The sequence below is a fragment of the Rutidosis leptorrhynchoides genome, chromosome 2 (genome assembly GCF_046630445.1).
Source record: "Rutidosis leptorrhynchoides isolate AG116_Rl617_1_P2 chromosome 2, CSIRO_AGI_Rlap_v1, whole genome shotgun sequence".
Lineage (NCBI taxonomy): Eukaryota > Viridiplantae > Streptophyta > Magnoliopsida > Asterales > Asteraceae > Rutidosis > Rutidosis leptorrhynchoides.
In genome coordinates, this window is record NC_092334.1 from 524,809,770 (window position 1) to 524,829,886 (window position 20,117).

Here is a 20,117-nt window from a genome sequence, read left to right on the forward strand (position 1 = left end):
GGTTGCTATGCTGTTCTAGCACACGTCGAGAAAGTACAAACTGAAGAAAAGAGCATCAATGATGTTCCCATTGCAAAAGAATTTCCCGATGTATTTCCGAAAGAATTACCGGGATTACCCCCACATCGATTCGTTGAATTTCAAATAGATCTTGTACCAGGAGCTGCACCAATAGCTCGTGCTCCTTACAGACTCACACCCAGCGAGATGAAAGAACTGCAAAGTCAATTACAAGAACTTTTAGAGCGTGGTTTCATTCGACCAAGCACATCACTGTGGGGAGCTCCTGTTTTGTTTGTCAAGAAGAAAGATGGTACATTCAGGTTGTGTATCGACTACCGAGAGTTGAACAAACTTACCATCAAGAACTGCTACCCACTACCGAGAATCGACGACTTATTTGATCAACTACAAGGCTCGTCTGTTTATTCAAAGATTGACTTACGTTCCGGGTATCATCAAATGCGGGTGAAAGAAGATGATATTCCAAAGACTGCTTTCAGAACACGTTACGGTCATTACGAGTTTATGGTCATGCCGTTTGGTTTAACTAATGCACCAGCTGTGTTCATGGACATTATGAACCGAGTGTGTGGACCATACCTTGACAAGTTTGTCATTGTTTTCATTGATGACATACTTATTTACTCAAAGAATGACCAAGAACACGGTGAACATTTGAGAAAGGTGTTAGAATATTAAGGAAGGAAGAATTGTACGCTAAGTTTTCAAAGTGTGCATTTTGGTTGGAAGAAGTTCAATTCCTCGGTCACATAGTGAACAAAGAAGGTATTAAGGTGGATCCGGCAAAGATAGAAACTGTTGAAAAGTGGGAAACCCCGAAAACTCCGAAACACATACGCCAGTTTTTAGGACTAGCTGGTTACTACAGAAGGTTCATCCAAGACTTTTCCAGAATAGCAAAACCCTTGACTGCATTAACGCATAAAGGGAAGAAATTTGAATGGAATGATGAACAAGAGAAAGCGTTTCAGTTATTGAAGAAAAAGCTAACTACGGCACCTATATTGTCATTGCCTGAAGGGAATGATGATTTTGTGATTTATTGTAACGCATCAAAGCAAGGTCTCGGTTGTGTATTAATGCAACGAACGAAGGTGATTGCTTATGCGTCTAGACAATTGAAGATTCACGAACAAAATTATACGACGCATGATTTGGAATTAGGCGCGGTTGTTTTTGCATTAAAGACTTGGAGGCACTACTTATATGGGGTCAAAAGTATTATATATACCGACCACAAAAGTCTTCAACACATATTTAATCAGAAACAACTGAATATGAGGCAGCGTAGGTGGATTGAATTATTGAATGATTACGACTTTGAGATTCGTTACCACCCGGGGAAGGCAAATGTGGTAGCCGATGCCTTGAGCAGGAAGGACAGAGAACCCATTCGAGTAAAATCTATGAATATAATGATTCATAATAACCTTACTACTCAAATAAAGGAGGCGCAACAAGGAGTTTTAAAAGAGGGAAATTTAAAGGATGAAATACCCAAAGGATCGGAGAAGCATCTTAATATTCGGGAAGACGGAACCCGGTATAGGGCTGAAAGAATTTGGGTACCAAAATTTGGAGATATGAGAGAAATGGTACTTAGAGAAGCTCATAAAACCAGATACTCAATACATCCTGGAATGGGGAAGATGTACAAGGATCTTAAGAAACATTTTTGGTGGCCAGGTATGAAAGCCGATATTGCTAAATATGCAGGAGAATGTTTGACGTGTTCTAAGGTCAAAGCTGAGCATCAGAAACCATCAGGTCTACTTCAACAACCCGAAATCCTGGAATGGAAATGGGAAAACATTACCATGGATTTCATCACTAAATTGCCAAGGACTGCAAGTGGTTTTGATACTATTTGGGTAATAGTTGATCGTCTCACCAAATCAGCACACTTCCTACCAATAAGAGAAGATGACAAGATGGAGAAGTTAGCACGACTGTATTTAAAGGAAGTCGTCTCCAGACATGGAATACCAATCTCTATTATCTCTGATAATAATGGTAGATTTATTTCAAGATTCTGGCAGACATTACAGCAAGCATTAGGAACTCGTCTAGACATGAGTACTGCCTATCATCCACAAACTGATGGGCAGAGCGAAAGGACGATACAAATGCTTGAAGACATGCTACGAGCATGTGTTATTGATTTCGGAAACAGTTGGGATCGACATCTACCGTTAGCAGAATTTTCCTACAACAACAGCTACCATTCAAGCATTGAGATGGCGCCGTTTGAAGCACTTTATGGTAGAAAGTGCAGGTCTCCAATTTGTTGGAGTGAAGTGGGGGATAGACAGATTACGGGTCCGGAGATAATACAAGAAACTACCGAGAAAATCATCCAAATTCAACAAAGATTGAAAACCGCCCAGAGTCGACAAAAGAGCTATGCGGACAGTAAAAGAAAAGATATAGAGTTTGAAATTGGAGAAATGGTCATGCTTAAGGTTTCACCTTGGAAAGGCGTTGTTCGATTTGGTAAACGGGGGAAACTAAATCCAAGGTACATTGGACCATTCAAGATTATAGATCATGTCGGACCAGTAGCTTACCAACTGGAGCTACCTCAACAACTCGCGGCTGTACATAACACTTTCCACGTCTCAAATTTGAAGAAATGTTTTGCTAAAGAAGATCTCACTATTCCGTTGGACGAAATCCAAATCAATGAAAAACTTCAATTCATTGAAGAACCCGTCGAAATAATGGATCGTGAGGTTAAGAGACTTAAACAAAACAAGATACCGATTGTTAAGGTTCGATGGAATGCTCGTAGAGGACCCGAGTTCACCTGGGAGCGTGAAGATCAGATGAAGAAGAAATACCCGCATTTATTTCCAGAAGATACGTCAACACCTCCAACTGCTTAAAATTTCGGGACGAAATTTATTTAACGGGTAGGTACTGTAGTGACCCTAACTTTTCCATGTTTATATATATATTAAATGAAATTGTTATTTACATGATTAAGTGTTTCCAACATGTTAAGCAATCAAACTTGTTAAGACTTGATTAATTGAAATAGGTTTCATATAGACAATTGACCACCCAAGTTGACCGGTGATTCACGAACGTTAAAACTTGTAAAAACTATACGATGACTTAACGACTCAGTTAAAATGTATATACATGTAGTGTTTTAATATGTATTTATACACTTTTGAAAGACTTCAATACACTTATCAAAATACTTCTACTTAATAAAAATGCTTACAATTACATCCTCGTTCAGTTTCATCAACAATTCTACTCGTATGCACCTGTATTCGTACTCGTACAATACACAGCTTTTAGATGTATGTACTATTGGTATATACACTCCAATGATCAGCTCTTAGCAGCCCATGTGAGTCACCTAACACATGTGGGAACCATCATTTGGCAACTAGCATGAAATATCTCATAAAATTACAAAAATATGAGTAATCATTCATGACTTATTTACATGAAAACAAAATTACATATCCTTTATATCTAATCCATACACCAACGACCAAAAACACCTAAAAACACTTTCATTCTTCAATTTTATTCATCTAATTGATCTCTCTCAAGTTCTATCTTCAAGTTCTAAGTGTTCTTCATATATTCTACAAGTTCTAGTTACATAAAATCAAGAATACTTTCAAGTTTGCTAGCTCACTTCCAATCTTGTAAGGTGATCATCCAACCTCAAGAAATCTTTGTTTCTTACAGTAGGTTATCATTCTAATACAAGGTAATAATCATATTCAAACTTTGGTTCAATTTCTATAACTATAACAATCTTATTTCAAGTGATGATCTTACTTGAACTTGTTTTCGTGTCATGATTCTGCTTCAAGAACTTCGAGCCATCCAAGGATCCGTTGAAGCTAGATCCATTTTTCTATTTTCCAGTAGGTTTATCCAAGGAACTTAAGGTAGTAATAATTTTCATAACATCGTTCGATTCATACATATAAAGCTATCTTATTCGAAGGTTTAAACTTGTAATCACTAGAACATAGTTTAGTTAATTCTAAACTTGTTCGCAAACAAAAGTTAATCCTTCTAACTTGACTTTTAAAATCAACTAAACACATGTTCTATATCTATATGATATGCTAACTTAATGATTTAAAACCTGGAGACACGAAAAACACCGTAAAACCGGATTTACGCCGTCGTAGTAACACCGCGGGCTGTTTTGGGTTAGTTAATTAAAAACTATGATAAACTTTGATTTAAAAGTTGTTATTCTGAGAAAATGATTTTTATTATGAACATGAAACTATATCCAAAAATTATGTTTAAACTCAAAGTGGAAGTATGTTTTCTAAAATGGTCATCTAGACGTCGTTCTTTCGACTGAAATGACTACCTTTACAAAAACGACTTGTAACTTATTTTTATGACTATAAACCTATACTTTTTCTGTTTAGATTCATAAAATAGAGTTCAATATGAAACCATAGCAATTTGATTCACTCAAAACGGATTTAAAATGAAGAAGTTATGGGTAAAACAAGATTGGATAATTTTTCTCATTTTAGCTACGTGAAAATTGGTAACAAATCTATTCCAGCCATAACTTAATCAACTTGTATTGTATATTATGTAATCTTGAGATACCATAGACACGTATACAATGTTTCGACCTATCATGTCGACACATCTATATATATTTCGGAACAACCATAGACACTCTATATGTGAATGTTGGAGTTAGCTATACAGGGTTGAGGTTGATTCCAAAATATATATAGTTTGAGTTGTGATCAATACTGAGATACGTATACACTGGGTCGTGGATTGATTCAAGATAATATTTATCGATTTATTTATGTACATCTAACTGTGGACAACTAGTTGTAGGTTCCTAACGAGGACAGCTGACTTAATAAACTTAAAACATCAAAATATATTAAAAGTGTTGTAAATATATTTTGAACATACTTTGATATATATGTATATATTGTTATAGGTTCGTGAATCAACCAGTGGCCAAGTCTTACTTCCCGACGAAGTAAAAATCTGTGAAAGTAAGTTATAGTCCCACTTTTAAAATCTAATATTTTTGGGATGAGAATACATGCAGGTTTTATAAATGATTTACAAAATAGACACAAGTACGTGAAACTACATTCTATGGTTGAATTATCGAAATCGAATATGCCCCTTTTTATTAAGTCTGGTAATCTAAGAATTAGGGAACAGACACCCTAATTGACGCGAATCCTAAAGATAGATCTATTGGGCCTAACAAACCCCATCCAAAGTACCGGATGCTTTAGTACTTCGAAATTTATATCATATCCGAAGGGTGTCCCGGAATGATGGGGATATTCTTATATATGCATCTTGTTGATGTCGGTTACCAGGTGTTCACCATATGAATGATTTTTATCTCTATGTATGGGATGTGTATTAAAATATGAAATCTTGTGGTCTATTGTTACGATTTGATATATATAGGTTAAACCTATAACTCACCAACATTTTTGTTGACGTTTAAAGCATATTTATTCTCAGGTGAATACTAAGAGCTTCCGCTGTTGCATACTAAAATAAGGACAAGATTTGGAGTCCTTGTTTGTATGATATTGTGTAAAAACTACATTCAAGAAACTGATTTCGATGTTACATATTTGTATTGTAAACCATTATGTAATGGTCGTGTGTAAATAGGATATTTTAGATTATCATTATTTGATAATCTACGTAAAGCTTTTTAAAACCTTTATCTATGAAATAAAGGTTATGGTTTGTTTTAAAAATGAATGCAGTCTTTGAAAAACGTCTCATATATAGGTCAAAACCTCGCAACGAAATCAATTAATATGGAACGTTTTTAATCAATAAGAACGGGACATTTCAGCGCATACTAATGATTTAAAAAACGTGTTTAATGAAGTGACATTAGATTCAAATTTATACACGTTATACATATTTGCATTGCGAGTGAAATAATAGGCCTTAAAACGATATATACCATGCTAAGTCATGCATACACAAAACTAATAATACGATATAAACTGAAAACGTTCAAAGAGAAGATTAAAAATGAGTAAAATGTCTTTTTTCGGCATACTGACGACCTTGAATGTGAAGACACATCTAGGATTCTTGATGTTAGGGTCATTTTATGGTGATCTCGAGAATTTAAGCATAATCTGAAACCGAAGGTTATGCGCCGCCAAATTGTACTCCATCTGGCGGCGCATATTAATGATTTAAAAAAACATGTTTAATGAAGTGACATTAGATTCTAATTTATATGTGTTATACATAATTACATTGAGATTGAAATAATAGGCCTTAAAAAAATATGTACCAAGCTAAGTCATGGTTACCCAAAAGGAATAATATTAATGAAATTCAAAACGGTCAAAAAGGCAAAATTAAGGGTTTTCGAGGCCTCGTTTCGAAAAATATTTGGGACAAACCGCCTACGGCAGTTTTCCAATGGATAGATCTTGAAAAAATACACGATTTAAAAAAAACAGTGACTAAATCAGAGCTACGAGTCAAAAGATACGATAGATCGAACATTTTGGACAAAGACACAAAACACCAAGCACCACGAACCGTCGGTGTTGTTTGGTGCGTGGTGTGATTTTCCGAGGAAAGATGTATTTTTCGGAATCTAGATGACCTCGAATGGAAAGCACGTTCAGAATGTCTTGCTCGTTCAGCCGTTTTACGGTGATCTTGAGAATTTCAGCACAATCTGAAACCGAAGGTTGTGCGCCGCCAAATGGTATTCCATCTGGCGGTGCATACTAATGATTTAAAAAATGTGTTTAATGAAGTGACATTAGATTCAAATTTATACCCGTTATACATATTTGGATTGTGAGTGAAATAATAAGCCTTAAAAAGATATATACCATGCTAAGTCATGCATACACAAAACTAATAATACGATATAAACTGAAAACGTTTAAAGAGAAGATTAAAAATGAGTAAAATGTCATTTTTCTGCATCCTGACGACCTCGAATGTCAAGACACTATCCAGGAGGCTTGATGTTAGGGTCATTTTAGGGTGATCTCGAGAATTTCAGCATAATCTGAAGCCGAAGGTTATGTGCCGCCAAATAGTACTCCATCTGGCGGCGCATGTTAATGATTTAAAAAAGTGTGTTTAATGAAGTGACATTAGATTCAAATTTATATGCGCTATACATAATTACATTGCGAGTGAAATAATAGGCCTTAAAACAATATGTACCATGCTAAGTCATGCATACACAAAAGGAATAATATGAATGAAATTCAAATCGGTCAAAAAGGCAAAATTAAGAGCTTTCGAGGCCTCGTTTCGAAAAATATTAGGGACAAACCGCCTACGGTAGTTTGCCAACGGATAGATCTTGAAAAAATACACGATTTGAAAAAAAAATGGTGACTAAATCGGAGCTACGAGTCAAAAGATACGATAGATCGAACATTTGGGACAAAGACACAAAACACCAAGCACCACGAACCGTCGATGGTGTTTGGTGCGTGGTGCGATTTTGCGAGGAAAGATGTATTTTTCAGAATCTAGACAACCTCGAATGGAAAGCACGTTCAGAAAGTCTTGCTCGTTCAGCTGTTTTACGGTGATCTTGAGAATTTCGGCACAATCTGAAACCGAAGGTTATGCGCCGTCAAATGGTATTCCATCTTACGGCGCATACTAATGATTTAAAAAATGGGTTTAATGAAGTGACATTAGATTCAAATTTATACCCGTTATACATATTTGCATTGCGAGTGAAATAATAAGCCTTAAAACGATATATACCATTCTAAGTCATGCATACACAAAACTAATAATACGATATAAACTGAAAACGTTCAAAGAGAAGATTAAAAATGAGTAAAATGTCTTTTTTTGGCATCCTGACGACCTCGAATGTCAAGACACTATCCAGGAGGCTTGATGTTAGGGTCGTTTTAGGGTGATCTCCAGAATTTCAGCATAATCTGAAACCGAAGGTTATGCGCTGCCAAATAGTACTCCATCTGGTGGCGCATGTTAATGATTTAGAAAAGCGTGTTTAATGAAGTGACATTAGATTCAAATTTATATACGTTATACATAATTACATTGCGAGTGACATAATAGGCCTTAAAACAATTTGTACAATGCTAAGTCATGCATACACAAAAGAAATAATATGAATGAAATTCAAAACGGTCAAAAAGGCAAAATTAAGGGTTTTCGAGGCCTCGTTTCGAAAAATAATTGGGACAAACCGCCTACAGCAGTTTTCCATTAGATAGACCTTGAAAAAATACATGATTTGAAAAAAAACGGTGACTAAATCGGAGCTACGAGTCAAAAGATACGATAGATCGAACATTTTGGACAAAGACACAAAACACCATGCACCACGAACCGTCAGTGGTGTTTAGGGGCGTGGTGCAATTTTACAAAGAAAGATGTCTTTTTTGAAATCTAGACGATCTCGAATGGAAATCACGTTTAGAGAGTTTTGCTCGTTCGGCCGTTTTACAGTGATCTTAAAAATTTCAACACAATCTGAAACCGAAGGTGATGCGCCGCCAAATGGTATTCCATCTGGCGGCGCATACTAATGATTTAAAAAACGTGTTTAATGAAGTGACATTAGATTCAAATTTATACCCGTTATACATATTTGCATTGCGAGTGAAATAATAAGCCTAAAAACGATATATACCATGCTAAGTCATGCATACACGAAACTAATAATACGATATAAACTGAAAACGTTCAAAGAGAAGATTAAAAATGAGTAAAATCTCTTTTTTCGGAATCCTGACGACCTCGAATGTCAAGACACTATCCAGGAGACTTGATGTTAGGGACATTTTAGGGTGATCTCAAGAATTTCAGCATAATCTGAAACCGAAGGTTATACGCCGCCAAATAGTACTCCATTTGGCGGCGCATGTTAATTATTTAAAAGAGCGTGTTTAATGAAGTGACTTTAGATTCAAATTTATATGCATTATATATAATTACATTGCGATTGAAATAATAGGCCTTAAAACAATATGTACCATGCTAAGTCATGCATACACAAAAGAAATAATATGAAGGAAATTCAAAACGGTCAAAAAGGCAAAATTAAGGGTTTTCGAGGCCTCGTTTCGAAAAATATTTGGGACAAACCCCCTACGGCAGTTTGCCAACGGATAGATCTTGAAAAAATACACGATTTAAAAAAAACAGTGACTAAATCAGAGCTACAAGTCAAAAGATACGATAGATCGAACATTTTGGACAATGACACAAAACACCAAGCGCCACTAACCGTCGGTGGTGTTTGGTGCGTGGTGCGATTTTGCGAGGAAAGATATCTTTTTTGAAATCTAGACGCCTCGAATAGAATGCACGTTCAGAGAGTCTTGCTCGTTCGGCCGTTTTATGGTGATCTTGAGAATTTCAGCACAATCTGAAACCGAAGGTTATGCGCCGCCAAATGGTATTCCATCTGGCGGCGCTTACTAATGATTTAAAAAACATGTTTAATGAAGTGACATTAGATTCAAATTTATACCCGTTATACATATTTGCATTGCGAGTGAAATAATAGGCCTTAAAACGATATATACCATGCTAAGTCATGCATACACAAAACTAATAATATGATATAAACTGAAAACGTTCAAAGAGAAGATTAAAAATGAGTAAAATGTCTTTTTCGGCATCCTGACGACCTCGAATGTGAAGACACATCTAGGAGGCTTGATGTTAGGGTCATTTTATGGTGATCTCAAGAATTTAAGCATAATCTGAAACCGAAGGTTATGCGCCGCCAAATTGTACTCCATCTTGCGGCGCATATTAATGATTTAAAAAAGCGTGTTTAATGAAGTGACATTAGATTCCAATTTATATGCGTTATACATAATTACATTGAGAGTGAAATAATAGGCCTTAAAACAATATGTACCAAGCTAAGTCATGCATACCCAAAAGGAATAATATGAATGAAATTCAAAACGGTCAAAAAGGCAAAATTAAGGGTTTTCGAGGCCTCGTTTCGAAAAATATTTGGGACAAACCGCCTACGGAAATTTGCCAACGGATAGATCTTGAAAAAATACACGATTTAAAAAAAACAGTGACTAAATCAGAGCTACGAGTCAAAAGATACGATAGATCGAACATTTTGGACAAAGACACAAAACACCAAGCACCACGAACCGTCGGTGGTGTTTGGTGTGTGGTGTGATTTTGCCAGGAAAGATGTATTTTTCGGAATCTAGAAGACCTCGAATGAAAAGCACGTTCATAAAGTCTTGCTCGTTCAGCCGTTTTACGGTGATCTTGAGAATTTCAGCACAATCTGAAACCGAAGGTTATGCGCCGCCAAATGGTATTCCATCTGGCGGCGCATACTAATGATTTAAAAAACATGTTTAATGAAGTGACATTAGATTCAAATTTATACCCGTTATACATATTTGCATTGTGAGTGAAATAATAGGCCTTAAAACGATATATACAATGCTAAGTCATGCATACACAAAACTAATAATATGATATAAACTGAAAACGTTCAAAGAGAAGATTAAAAATGAGTAAAATGTCTTTTTTCGGCATCCTGACGACCTCGAATGTGAAGACTCATCTAGGAGGCTTGATATTAGGGTCATTTTATGGTGATCTCGAGAATTTAAGAATAATCTGAAACCGAAGGTTATGAGCCGCCAAATTGTACTCCATCTGGCGGCGCATATTAATGATTTAAAAAAGCGTGTTTAATGAAGTGACATTAGATTCCAATTTATATATGTTATACATAATTACATTGAGAGTGAAATAATAGGCCTTAAAACAATATGTACCAAGCTAAGTCATGCATACCCAAAAGGAATAATATGAATGAAATTCAAAACGGTCAAAAAGGCAAAATTAAGGGTTTTCGAGGCCTCCTTTCGAAAAATATTTGGGACAAACCGCCTACGGCAATTTGCCAACGGAAAGATCTTGAAAAAATACACGATTTAAAAAAAACAGTGACTAAATCGGAGCTACGAGTCAAAAGTTACGATAGATCGAACATTTTGGACAAAGACATAAAACACCAAGCACCACGAAACGTTGGTGGTGTTTGGTGCATGGTGTGATTTTGCGAGGAAAGATGTATTTTTCGGAATCTAGATGACCTCGAATGGAAAGCACGTTCAGAAAGTCTTGCTCGTTCAGCCGTTTTACGGTGATCTTGAGAATTTCAGCACAATCTGAAACCGAAGGTTATGCGCCGCCAAATGGTATTCCATCTGGCGGCGCATACTAATGATTTAAAAAACGTGTTTAATGAAGTGACATTAGATTCAAATTTATACCCGTTATACATATTTGGATTGTGAGTGAAATAATAAGCCTTAAAACGATATATACCATGCTAAGTCATGCATACACAAAACTAATAATACGATATAGACTGAAAACGTTTAAAGAGAAGATTAAAAATGAGTAAAATGTCTTTTTTCTGCATCCTGACGACCTCGAATGTCAAGACACTATCCAGGAGGCTTGATGTTAGGCTCATTTTAGGGTGATCTCGAGAATTTTAGCATAATCTGAAGCCGAAGGTTATGCGCCACCAAATAGTACTCCATCTGGCGGCGCATGTTAATGATTTAAAAAAGTGTGTTTAATGAAGTGACATTAGATTCAAATTTATATGCGTTATACATAATTACATTGTGAGTGAAATAATAGGCCTTAAAATAATATGTACCATGCTAAGTCATGCATACACAAAAGGAATAATATGAATGAAATTCAAAACGGTCAAAAAGGCAAAATTAAGAGCTTTCGTGGCCTCGTTTCGAAAAATATTAGGGACAAACCGCCTACGGCAGTTTGCCAATGGATAGATCTTGAAAAAATACACGATTTGAAAAAAAAATGGTGACTAAATCAGAGCTACGAGTCAAAAGATACGATAGATCGAACATTTGGGACAAAGACACAAAACACCAAGCACCACGAACCGTCGATGGTGTTTGGTACGTGGTGCGATTTTGCGAGGAAAGATGTATTTTTAAGAATCTAGACGACCTCTAATGGAAAGCACGTTCAGAAAGTCTTGCTCGTTCAGCCGTTTTACGGTGATCTTGAGAATTTCAGCACAATCTAAAACCGAAGGTTATGCGCCGCCAAATGGTATTCCATCTGACGTCGCATACTAATGATTTAAAAAACGGGTTTAATGAAGTGACATTAGATTCAAATTTATACCCGTTATACATATTTGCATTGCGAGTGAACTAATAAGCCTTAAAACGATATATACCATGCTAAGTCATGCATACACAAAACTAATAATACGATATAAACTGAAAACGTTCAAAGAGAAGATTAAAAATGAGTAAAATGTCTTTTTTTGGCATCCTGACGACCTTGAATGTCAAGACACTATCCAGGAGGCTTGATGTTAGGGTCGTTTTAGGGTGATCTCCAGAATTTCAGCATAATCTGAAACCGAAGGTTATGCGCCGCCAAATAGTACTCCAACTGGCGGCGCATGTTAATGATTTAGAAAAGCGTGTTTAATGAAGTGACATTAGATTCAAATTTATATACGTTATACATAATTACGTTGCGAGTGAAATAATAGGCCTTTAAACAATATGTACAATGCTAAGTCATGCATACACAAAAGAAATAATATGAATGAAATTCAAAACGGTCAAAAAGGCAAAATTAAGGGTTTTCGAGGCCTCGTTTCGAAAAATATTTGGAACAAACCGCCTACGGCAGTTTGCCAACGGATAGATCTTGAAAATATACACGATTTGAAAAAAAATGGTGACTAAATCGGAGCTACGAGTCAAAAGATACGATAGATCGAACATTTTGGACAAAGACACAAAACACCAAGCACCATTAACCGTCGGTGGTGTTTGGTGCGTGGTGCGATTTTGCGAGGAAAGATATCTTTTTTGAAATCTAGACGACCTCGAATAGAAAGCACGTTCAGAGAGTCTTGCTCGTTCGGCCGTTTTACGGTGATCTTGAGAATTTCAGCACCATCTGAAACCGAAGGTTATGCGCCGCCAAATGGTATTCCATGTGGCGGCGCATACTAATGATTTAAAAAACGTGTTTAATGAAGTGACATTAGATTCAAATTTATACCCGATATACATATTTGCATTGCGAGTGAAATAATAGGCCTTAAAACGATATATACCATGCTAAGTCATGCATACACAAAACTAATAATACGATATAAACTGAAAACGTTCAAAGAGAAGATTAAAAATGAGTAAAATGTCTTTTTTCGGCATACTGACGACCTCGAATGTGAAGACACATCTATGAGGCTTGATGTTAGGGTCATTTTATGGTGATCTCGAGAATTTCAACATAATCTGAAACCGAAGGTTATGCGCCGCCAAATTGTACTCCATCTGGCGGCGCATATTAATGATTTAAAAAAACATGTTTAATGAAGTGACATTAGATTCTAATTTATATGCGTTATACATAATTACATTGAGAGTGAAATAATAGGCCTTAAAAAAATATGTACCAAGCTAAGTCATGCATACCCAAAAGTAATAATATGAATGAAATTCAAAACGGTCAAAAAGGAAAAATTAAGGGTTTTCGAGGCCTCGTTTCGAAAAATATTTGGGACAAACTGCCTACGGAAGTTTACCAATGGATAGATCTTGAAAAAATACACGATTTAAAAAAAACAGTGACTAAATCGGAGCTACGAGTCAAAAGATACGATAGATCGAACATTTTGGACAAAGACACAAAACACCAAGCACCACGAACCGTCGGTGGTGTTTGGTGTGTGGTGTGATTTTGTGAGGAAAAATGTATTTCTCGGAAGCTAGATGACCTCGAATGGAAAGCACGTTCAGAAGGTCTGGCTCATTCAGCCGTTTTACGGTGATCTTGAGAATTTCAGCACAATCTGAAACTGAAGGTTGTGCGCCGCCAAATGGTATTCCATCTGGCGGCGCATACTAATGATTTAAAAAACGTGTTTAATTAAGTGACATTAGATTCAAATTTATACTCGTTATACATATTTGGATTGTGAGTGAAATAATAAGCCTTAAAACGATATATACCATGCTAAGTCATGCATACACAAAACTAATAATACGATATAAACTGAAAACGTTTAAAGAGAAGATTAAAAATGAGTAAAATGTCATTTTTCTGCATCCTGACCACCTCGAATGTCAAGACACTATCCAGGAGGCTTGATGTTAGGGTCATTTTAGGGTGATCTCAAGAATTTCAGCATAATCTGAAGCCGAAGGTTATGCGCCGCCAAATAGTACTCCATCTGGCGGCGCATGTAACGACCCGCACTTTTTCGATCGTTCTATACTTATAAGATTGATATTTACATAAATTAAACATTACCAACTTGATAAGAAATCCAAATTGTTGAGATTTATGTTTCCGAAAAGAGTTTTACATAACGTTTGACCGTCTAGTTTGACCGATGATATCACGAACTATACAATATATGATAATTATACGTTTGTGTATATATATGTATATATACATATTTAACATGATTAAAGAATGTTTTAATACCTCATTTTATATTAATAACAACAAGTTATATGTGTATTTTGAAACTACTAACTTAAGTTTTCAAAACGATAACAATACGTAACGTTATTTGACATATATACTTAAGACTTATAATGTTATACATATATTGTATAAGTAATGTATTTAATTACTTTTAAAGAACTTAAATACATAAAACCATATAAGTGTATTCACAAAAGATAGCTATATTTGAATCCTCATTTCATTTTTCACAAAATTTCTATACGTATACCTAGAGTATTTGTACTCGTATCATACCTAGCTCCTATACGTATTTACTAATAGTAAATACACATCAAAATCACCACCTAACCAGCCATTATTCATGCCCTTAGAGCTAGGTAATTACTTTTGGATGATTACTTGACTAATTAACAAAATTACAAACTAAAAATCTTATCATGTATTACATGATACACGTTTTTTTTAGGTTATAAGTATCACCATTTCTAGTTCATTTTCTAACCTCATTTTTAGTTAAACACACACTCTTTCACAACCCTTAAAACCCTTAATCAATTCAGCAAAGTTTCCAAGAAGATCTAGCTTCAAAAACCATACTAAAACACCATAAGAAAACCATACAAAAACACTTCAAGAAAACCCTCCAAGAACACCAACTTACTTCCAATCTTTCACCCACTTCTATCACCCTTTTGATTCTAGCTTCTTACTTCTCTTTTACAGCAAACTTATCCAAGGAACTTGAGGTAGAATCTATGTTCATAACCTTATTCAATTCATATATATATAGCTATCTTATTTTGTGGTACAAAAGTTTAACAACAAGAACATAGTTTGAATGTTTTCAAACTTGTTTGCAAACTAAATAGATCCTTCTAATTTAACTTTTAAAATACTTCAAGACATGTAACATAACTTATTTATATGTTAATTTAACAAGGTAAAACTTGGTTTTTCAAAGTATAAGTATTTTTGGAAAAATGGTCATTAAATGATTTTGTTGTAACAAAAATGTTTAACTTCATATGTTTCACTAAACTTTCACCTATGCCGTATGATTTTGAATACAAACCAAGGTATTTACAGTTCATAGTCTTAAAGAAGAACTCGATCCAAGAAGATGGCAATTTGAATCAACGAAAACGGACTTGTAACGAAGAAACTATGACCGAAACAAAATTGGTTATCCAAGACTTAATTGACTTCGGGATTCATTGGAAAAATTTACATAAAATCACATCTTTATAAGATAACATGATATTTTATATATATGTACTCATAATTCAATTTCATATGGTTCAGGATCACCCGTAAGCAACACGAGAAGATTAATCATAAGATCCCATGATTGTACGCAACACGTCATTTGACAACACCGGTACTTTATGTACGCAACACGTCATTTGACAACACCGGTACCATGGGTCAAGATTAATCTCGACCAATACATATACGATGGGGTTTTATTTATTTCGTTGGGGGTTTTATTTATTTCATTGCGGGTATATTAAACATCTAAAAATGAACCATTAAAATTGAATTACTAACAACGAACTGCTAACTACGGACTAAGGAATTATTCAAAGTATTAAAAGTATAACAAGTATATATATGTGACGTTTGTTTAAAAAGAAAAGGTATTGATATATTATATATGGATAGGTTCGTGATATCAACCGGAAGACCAAGTCAAAAATATATATATCTTCAAGACGAACGTGAGTATATAGTCCCACTTTTAAACTCTAAATATTTCGGGATGAGAATACATGTATTTTATGTTTTACGATATGGACACAAGTAACTGAAAAATATGTTCTACGTTGAGTTGTACCACTGGCATACTTCCCTGTAGCTTGGTAACTAATATTTACAGCGGTATTGTAAACGCGAATCCTGTTGATAGATCTATCGGGCCTGACAACCCCAACCGGACTGGACGACCAGTATTCAACGGTTGCACAGTACTTCGTTTTGTGACTACACTTGGTACGGTGTAGTAAGATTTCATATTAAAGGGAATATGCGACGTGAAAATGTTAAGTATGGTTACCAAGTGCTCAACCACTTAGAATATTTTTATTAAACTGTTTATATACGAAATCTTGTGGTCTATATATATATTGCTGCCGGCATTAAACCTATATCTCACCAACTTTATGTTGACCTTTTTAAAACATGTCTATTCTCAGGTGATTTCTAAAGCTTCCGCTGCATCATGTTGGATCTAACCAGGATCTTGCGTACGCATGTTTGTGTCAAAAATAAAACTGCATATCCGAGATGTTGTATTGTAAAATATGCTAGAAACCGTGTTGTTGTCATCATTTGTAAAGTTTGTAAGTCGAAGATTATCGCTAAACGTTAATCTTCTTTTTATTGTCTTAAGCTTGTAACAAAAATAATGGTTGTGGTTTGTAATGTATAATATATGCAGTTTTTCTTTTAAAAATGTCTCATATAGAGGTCAATACCTCGCAATGAAATCATACGTTATCTAACGCGTTCTTATGGTTAAGGACGGGTTATGACATGTGGTATCAGAGCGTTGGTCTTAGCGAACCAGGTTTGCATTAGTGTGTCTAACCGAGAAGTCGTTAGGATACATTAGTAAAGTCTGGACTTTGACCGGGTCTGATTTAAAAAAAAAAAAAAACCATTGCTTATCACTGTTGGTTAAAAATTTATATGAAAATATTATGTAAGTACTAATGGGTTAGTTGTTATGTGATAGATGTCGGGCTCGAAACTTATTATCACATTCAGCGACTCCGAATCAGAACCTTCAGATTGTGTTTCAGTCATTAACATATCCGATGACGAAAGTGGTATTTTTGGGGAAGACTCACAAATTCCGGATGAACCAACTATAGAGAACCCGGAAAGTGAACCCGAGGAGGAAAGTGAACCCGAGGAGGAAAGTGAACCCGAGGAGGAAAGTGAACCCGAGGAGGAAAGTGAACCCGAGGAAGAAATACAGGAAATTACAAAAGACGAGTTCGAACTAGGAAAGAAACGAAAGGCTAATGAATTAGAAAATTCAAATCCTGAGTTTAATGAGAATGAAGTGGCACCAATTCCACTCAACACTACCACCCCTATCCCCGCTATTCCTATTAGTGCTATCCCGGCGTCTAGTTCTTCGGCTCCTCAGCCAAAACGTAGGGAGACAGCTAGGATTCGCGTTGGGGGATTCCCTGGACATAAATGTTTTGGGAAATAGATCAAACGATGCGCTGCCGAATTAAACCATGGAATCAAATAATGTTTTGTATAATATTATTAGTGTGGTTTGTTTAATGTTTGATGTAAGATAAGCATATGTAAAATAGCGAAGTATGAAATGCAATAATTTTCCATGGTTAAGTATTATTTAGATTGTAGTAATTGGTTCTGTACTAAGCTATTAAGTATGAACATTAACGGGTAGGTACTACCCTAGATATAATTATAAAACGCTAATAAGAAGAAAAGGCTTTTATAATAATACCTGGTTCATATTATTAACAAGCTATAAATGTACTATAAATACACACTACATCTATAATATTCCATGTGAATAATTATTTTCTTTCATTAGGAAATGGCGCGATTGAATCGAATGACGGAACAAGAACTCGAGGAACTCATCAACCAGCGAGTGAACGACAGAATGTTATGGGTTGAGGCTGCAAGAGCTGCTGCAGTTAACCCAAATCCTCGTGTAGGATGCTCCTACAAGACGTTTCAAGCTTGCAAGCCCTCATCATTCAGTGGAACGGAAGGACCGATCGGTTTAACCCGATGGATAGAAAAGATGGAGACGGTGTTTAAAATCAGTGGTTGTGATGAAAAAGACATGACCAAGTTTGCATCGTGCACTTTACAAGATAGTGCACTCACATGGTGGAAGAATTATGTGAAGGCGGTAGGAGGAGATGTAGCTTATGATACTCCATGGGAAGAATTCAAAGCAATGATAATCAACGAGTATTGTCCAAGGAATGAGGTTATTAAGTTAGAAGATGAGTTACGAAGTTTGAAGGTGGTTGGTACTGAAATCACCAACTACAATCAGCGATTCATGGAATTGGTTTTACTATGTCCTGAATTGGTTCCAACCGAAGCACGGAAGATTGAAATGTACAAAGGTGGTTTGCCCAAAAAGGTCAAGGCAAACGTTACGGCGTCGAAACCTAAGACAATTCATGAAGCTATAACCATGGCGAACGAGTTAATGGATCAGGTCATTCTGGATAAGAAAGCATTCACTACTGAGGTGAAGGTATCGAGTAACAAAAGGAAGTGGAACGGAAATTATGATCGAGGTTACCAACAGCAATCTTTTAAGAAACCAGAAACCCCGAAAGGTGCGGGTAGCGGTTCAGGCTTTGGTTACAAAGGACAAAGTCCTTTATGCAACCGTTGTCACAAACATCACTTTGGTTACTGTAGTGTGTTGTGCACCAAATGCAATCGACAGGGACATCTTGCTGAAGATTGTAAGGCTCTTGTTACAAATGCAAATGGTAACAAGACTCCTGCCACCAACGCAAATAGAACTGCTTTGGCTAACATTACTTGTTTTGGGTGTGGAAAACAAGGTCATTATAAGAGCCAGTGCCCGAATCAGAATGGCGGACCTGCATGTGGAAGAGCGTTTGTTATTAATGCTAGAGAGGCACGAGAAGACCCGGAGCTTGTTACGGGTACGTTTACCATTAATAACTTATCAGCATCTATTTTATTTGATACTGGCGCCGATAGAAGTTATGTGTGTAAAAATTTTTACACTAAATTGAATTGTTCATCATTACCTCTAGATGCTACGTACTTGATTGAGTTAGCTAATGGTAAACTAATTAAAGCCGATAAAATTTGTCGTGGTTGTGAAATAAATCTAGCCGGAGAAACGTTTAAAATCGACTTAATACCCGTAGAATTAGGAGGTTTTGATGTAATAGTCGGCATGGACTGGATGTCCAAAATAGGAGCGGAAGTTGTTTGTGCTAAGAAGGCAATTCGTATTCCTGGTAAGGATAAAATACCGGTGATGATTTATGGAGAGAAGGGTAATTCAAAGCTAAAACTCATTAGCTGTTTGAAAGCCAAGAAGTGTTTAGAAAAGGGATGTTACGCTATTTTAGCACATGTTAATAAAGTCGAAAAGAAAGAAAAGTGCATCAACGACGTGCCTGTGGCAAGAGATTTTCCTGAAGTTTTTCCGGAAGAATTGCCGGGATTACCTCCATTTAGATCGGTAGAATTTCAAATAGATTTAGTACCAGGAGCTGCACCAGTGGCTCGTGCTCCATATAGACTTGCACCGTCCGAGTTAAAAGAACTTCAAAGTCAGTTAAAAGAATTACTGGACCGTGGATTCATACGACCGAGTACTTCACCGTGGGGAGCTCCAATTTTGTTTGTTAAGAAGAAAGATGGATCTTTCAGGATGTGTATAGATTATCGTGAATTAAATAAGTTAACTATCAAGAATCGGTATCCACTACCGAGAATTGATGACTTATTTGATCAATTGCAAGGATCATGTGTGTATTCGAAAATCGACTTAAGATCGGGCTATCATCAAC